Source organism: Dipteris shenzhenensis, chromosome 23, assembly GCF_047967505.1.
Source record: "Dipteris shenzhenensis isolate YYH24624 ecotype China chromosome 23, Dip_SZ_1.0, whole genome shotgun sequence".
Taxonomy (NCBI): Eukaryota; Viridiplantae; Streptophyta; class Polypodiopsida; order Gleicheniales; family Dipteridaceae; genus Dipteris; species Dipteris shenzhenensis.
Window position 1 is genome coordinate 51,383,527 of NC_141618.1, and position 5,963 is coordinate 51,389,489.

Below are 5,963 nucleotides of genomic sequence, written 5' to 3' on the forward strand. Positions count from 1 at the left end.
ACCAAGATCATTTTGATCATTGACATTTTTCAACTGTTCAAATGAAGGATGTGATTGTCCCATGGATGCATTTGTGCTCGTTTCTTGTCTTAAACGAGTTTCTTCTCTTTGGGATTCTTCAATCATTCTACAAAAGCTCTCATATATATTTGTACTTTGTGAAGGGCCTTGAAACTTGTTTATCTAATTTCAAAGAAAGATATTTCTAAATAAGGGATTAAAATATCTATTTAATCTTTAAAATTTATCTAGTGAGTAGATGAATAAGTCTCTAAATATATTTCTATTCATCCATACTACAAATATTGATTATGTGAAAAAGGTATGAATAATATCAATCCTAGTATATGTACAAACCTCATCTTGCATATTAGTATGATGTCGTTGCTATTGTATATATTATTCAATTGTCTTGAATGTTGTCTACCACCACTTTGGGATCTTATATTAGCCATTTGTTTGGATTGATACAACTATCTACATCTTTTGTGATTTAAATTTCGATCCAAGTTTTTTGTTCTGTGCAAAAAATATATATATATATATATAATTTTTATTTTTTTATCCATAAAAATTTAGAATATATATGTAATATATGTTAAAATGAGGGATCAAGGAGGATCAAAACACCATGAAGGAGACATAAAATAGGCAATGCTCAATCTATTGTAATGTGTATTCACAACAATACATGATAGGCTTCTTATATAGAGAGAGCTTTTAGAATAGTCAAACCATATGGGATCCTCTCATCCATAATTCTCCTTGTGGATATCCTCGATCAACATCTCCACATCATGTAGTCCACATCCTAGGGTGGCTACTTTGATTCTTTCCTATACCATACCTTAGCCTCTAATTATGTGCTCATGGTACCATATCTTAACACCTCCCCTTGGTGCCATGATCCTTTGGCTACTACTGTAAGGTGGTTAGATGTGAGTTACAAAATCAAATCCTCCCCTGGGTGCTTACATGGCTACTCTTAGGTAGTCCGGTTTGATTACAAGAATATAGGCTAAAGGTGGAAAGGCTTTTGCTTCTCAATACATGTTGTTCTTGTCATTCTATTCATGGCTTGATGATGACTCCACGTAGTTGACTTGCTGGTTCTTCAATCTTCAATATTCTTCCTTGTGTCCCATCTTCCTGTAAGGGTGACACTTTGGTTTGTTCTTCAGTCTACATTCACTTTGATAGTGACCCATCCTTCCGCAATGGTAACACTTCGTTGATGTTTTATTGAACAATGCTTGTTCTTCATTATATTTATTGCGTGTTGATGTAGATGTCGATGTCGATGTCAATGCCTTCAACTCTCTTTCTTTTTCAAGAAGGGAGGATACACATTCCTCAAACTTTGGATCTGACAAATTCTTCAAAGTGGTTGTTAGTGCATTGTACTCTATAGGCATGCTTTTAAGAAGAATTGCAAGTGCATCTTTTTCCCCTACTTTTGCATTTATGCCTTCTAGTTGAGTCATAATGCTTTTGATTTTGTCGACAAATTGTGCCATGGATTGATTGAAGCTCATGTGCAAACCATAGAATTCAATCTTAATATGAATTTCTTGGTTTTTGGCTTTTGTACCAAACACTGTGTTCAACTCATCCCATGCATCTTTGGCATGATCCTTGCAGTCTATATGATTAATTATGTTTGGACCCAAGTGCAAACCAATGAGTGATAGTGCTGAGCTTCATCTTTTTCCTTCCATGCATCATTTTGTGTAGTGGGTATGTCTTCTTTTATAGTCTTCCAAAGCTTTTGATGCATTAGTAGATACCTCATTTGTGTGGACCATGTGTAAAACCCTTCCCCAATGAACTTTTCAACAATTGGGGTGTGTAGAGCTCAAAAAACTGATTATTTTTCCTTTTTGGAGCGCATGCAAATTCATTCTAGATTGAGAGTTATGGCTTGTCGAAGTTTTTATGAAGAAAGAAGAGGCATGATGATGTGGCATAGGGGGCATTCACCTACTGCAGATACACTGTGCTTAGCAGGGGCTATGTGCTTAGGTGGCACTATGCCATGTGGCAACTAACTAAACCAAACTTACAAAGATTTAACCATGGTAAAGTTAGTCTAACCATAACCTTAGCCCAAGGTTACTCGCCCCTAACCTCTGGTATGATTCTATCTACCACATGGCAGAGATAAAGAAGAAGCTTGAAGGAGCTTCTCTACAAAAGCGTCGACTAGCAAGAAGGTGCCTCTCGTGTCATGCGAGTTGTGCTATCGTGTGGTCTGCCATCCACTACTAGAGTTGGAGCTATGTAGCCACATCCTCGAGCATTCCACTAATCTGTTCATAAACCAAAGGTAAGGAAGGACGTCGACGCTTCAGAGCTGCTGAGAGTGAATGGATTCAATGTTGGAGCTACCCATAGTTGGGGACAAAGCGCTAATTTTTGGAGTGTTGGTTAGATATCCATTGGCATTATTGAGAGTTGCACGGGCAGTCATGAAGGCTTTCACCTTCATTGGGGGTTGAAGGGTTTAGGAGGAGTTTAAGGATTAGAGGGAGGTTCATGGTTTAGAAGGAGCTTCCAAGGTTTAGAGAGAAGTTCGAGAGTTTAGAAGAGGTTCCACAATTTAGAAAAGGTTCAAGGGTTAGAAGGAGGATCCAAGGTTCAGGGTAGAGTACATGGTGGAGAACTCGTCTCCCTCGTAGATCATGGAGGTTAAGGGTTGAGGAACCTCATAACCTCACTTACCCTTGCTGGTACCACCCTCTTAACCTTCCCCGAGCTCCATCCTAACATCTATTCCCTCCATCGTCTCTTTGCTCATGCCTCTCACCATTTTCAACTAACCCAACAGTCTCACAAACTTATGAACCCCTCACACCTGCTTCTTCCCTTCCCTTTCTAATCCTACCATCAAGGATTACCAAGCTGCTCAAACCATTTGCCCAATTCTTCCCCCCCTTCTCTTTGCTCCCCCTTCCACAACTAATACTCTTCCATATTTCTCCCCCATGTCCCCAGATTCTCTCCCTGCCCCATCATCACCTCTAACACTAGTTATGCTACCATCAGTAGAAAATAATACAGTATTTGATTTTGAATATGAGGATCCAGATAATCCAATTTGTACTCCCATGCCAAGTTCCAATGATGGGTATGATTTTGATGAGATACCACTTCCCAATAACCCCATCAAGGAATTTTGAAGAAAATATCCTGATTTGAAAACTCGAGGTGGATGGACCTTGGACAACTTCCTTACGAAACCTTTGTTAGCGTCAAATTAGTGAAGATTGGATAAGCTTGGCTCCACAACCTAATTGGCACCCAAGCTCTTTGATGTAATCTTCTTGAAAGAGTAACTACGTGCACCTCCATGTCTCAGAACCCATTCCAAGTTCTATGCAGTTCCTTGACGTTAAAAATGGGAAGCCAACATACATACTTTGGATGAAGATCGCACCACTAATTGGCCAATGATCAAACCATACTCTGGTATAGAATGGAATATCCAAGGCATAATGATCCAAGCACTTCAACCGCATAAGCAAATAATGTGTGGCAACATTGATTGCTTTCTTCGCCGAAATCCTATCTTCCCTAAAACATTGGGATACATTCTGGAGGTCCCATGTTACCTCAATAGCCATTTGCCTCCACTCAATTTCAATCCCAATGAATGAGTCAATGCTCAGATTACAAGCCGACTCTATCAAAGAGTAATCTTCTTAGAAGCATGCCACGTATCTCTATTCGAACAAATGGTGGATACAAGCTACCTAGAAACTGAGCAAAATTGTATGGTGCCAAGGCTTTGTAGCAGAATCAACTGGCACGACACAAGTTCCACAACCACTGGGTTGCATGCATGGCAACCCAGGTACATGCTCACAATAAGCCATAACTTGAGGATAGGTAATAAAATGGATCTAGGAGTATGTTGTCTCTATGCCAACATGGACTTAGATAGTACAAAATGTGTGTGTAGAGTACCGACAAAGCTCTGCTTGTACTTGCATAAGGCTGGGAATAATCTCTCTTAGGAATCCTCAACATGCAAGTTGTTCTACTTCCGATTCCTACATGCATGTTCTACTTGCAACTTCTACTTGCAACTCCGACATGCAAGTCCTACATGCAATTCCTACATGCATGTTCTACATGCGAGTTCTACATGCAACTCCTACATGCAACATGCAACATGCGAGTTCTACATGCAACTCCTACATATGCAACATCCAACTTGCAACTCCTACATGCAAGTTCTACATGTAGAGAGAGAATGTCTTACAATTCCTACATGCAAAGAGAGAAGCTCTCCAACTTCGATAAATACTCCATAATGGAATGAAGCCCACACTCTTTGGGGCATTGTGTTGAGTTCTACATTGGCATTCCAAGCAATTGTCTCAAGTGTCCATGCTTCCTTGCACTCCACGTCCAAAAGCATGTCCTAACCTTGCAACTCCTCCTCCCGTCTCCTCCAACCTTGCAACCCATCCTCTCCATCTCCTCCTCCTCCTCCCTCCTCCACCCTCCTCCTCCTCTCTCCTCCTCCCTCCTCCTCCTCCTCCTCCTCCTCCCCCCTCTCTCTTCTTTCCTCCATGCTCTTACACCTTCTTCCTCTCCCACTCCTATGCTCCCCCTAAACCCTTAGTTCCTCAACCCTTAACCTCCATGATCTATGAGGGAGAGGAGTTATTCGCCATGTACTCTACCCTAAACCTTGGATCTTCCTTCTGATTCTTGAACCTCTTCTAAACTCTGGAACCTCTTTTAAACTCTAGAACCTCTCTCTAAACCTTGGAACCTCCTTCTAAACCTTGAACCTCCCTCTAACCCTTAAACCCCTCCTAAACCCTTCAACCCCCAATGAAGGAAAAAGCCTTCATTACCTTAACCATGATGATGCACATTCCTTTCACACATGCATACACTATGTTTGCTTACCATACTTAAGCCTACGTCTCTCACTGGAATACAACTCAAGGTCCTGAGCTACACGTATACTACCAAACGACAACCCCGATATATCTATAGGTGACAAAAAGCCTTGGAACCCTACATACTGAGAATACCCTGCTCTTCCTATAGAAGCAACCACATGCCTGCATCCATTCCAGATTTTGCTCAATTATTTTAAGATTGCAAGGAAGGTCTTCAAGGGCATTAGGCTTAACTAGCTCTAGTAATGGCATAGTCATAAGATAATTTGTGAAGTCTCTGCACACTCTTCACCATGCCATAAAATTGTATACAATTGGGTGATAGCAGAGAGTCACGATATCGATATCCTCATCCAAATCTAAGTCTTCATGGAAGTAGGCTAGCTCTTGTTTGAGCTTTTTCCCCACTTCAATGTGGTTTGTAGCCTAGTGGCTTCAACAACCAGTCGGCCTGCATGTTCCTTTTGGAGTATTGTGGTCATTTGGTTGAGCCACTACAAGACTTGGAGAATTTCTTCCTGTTGCAGCCAAAAGGCTTTTTGTTGCCTATGTAGGACATTCTTGGTTGCCACACTAAGTGCCAAGATCGATAGGAGAAATTTCATCTCCTTTACGTTAAGGTTGTGGTCCCTTCTTAATAAATCCCTATACACTCGTGTGTCGGCATCTGACTGACTTAGTGATTGAAGTACGAGTGGAAAAATGAAGCCTAATCACTTATCCATGATGGACTAACTGTTATGGAGCATGGATGATTTTTTCCTATTAGTTTCATTATGAGGCGAAACTTTTAGCCTTAGATGTTAGTGTCGTAGAATCAATGGCAGGTTCTAGTTGATTTACCATGTGAGTTGCTTTTGTGGCCGTTGATGTGGAAGCTGATTGTGGGGCGGTGTGTCTTGGAACCCATCGAGCTTTGACGTTGGCCTAGAGTGCAGTAGGCTCTTGTGTTACTACCCCTTTTTTAGGGATAGGTTCTTGTGTTTCTTCCATTATTCTACCCACCCATTCTTATAACATAATTAATTAGTGGTATACAGGTGT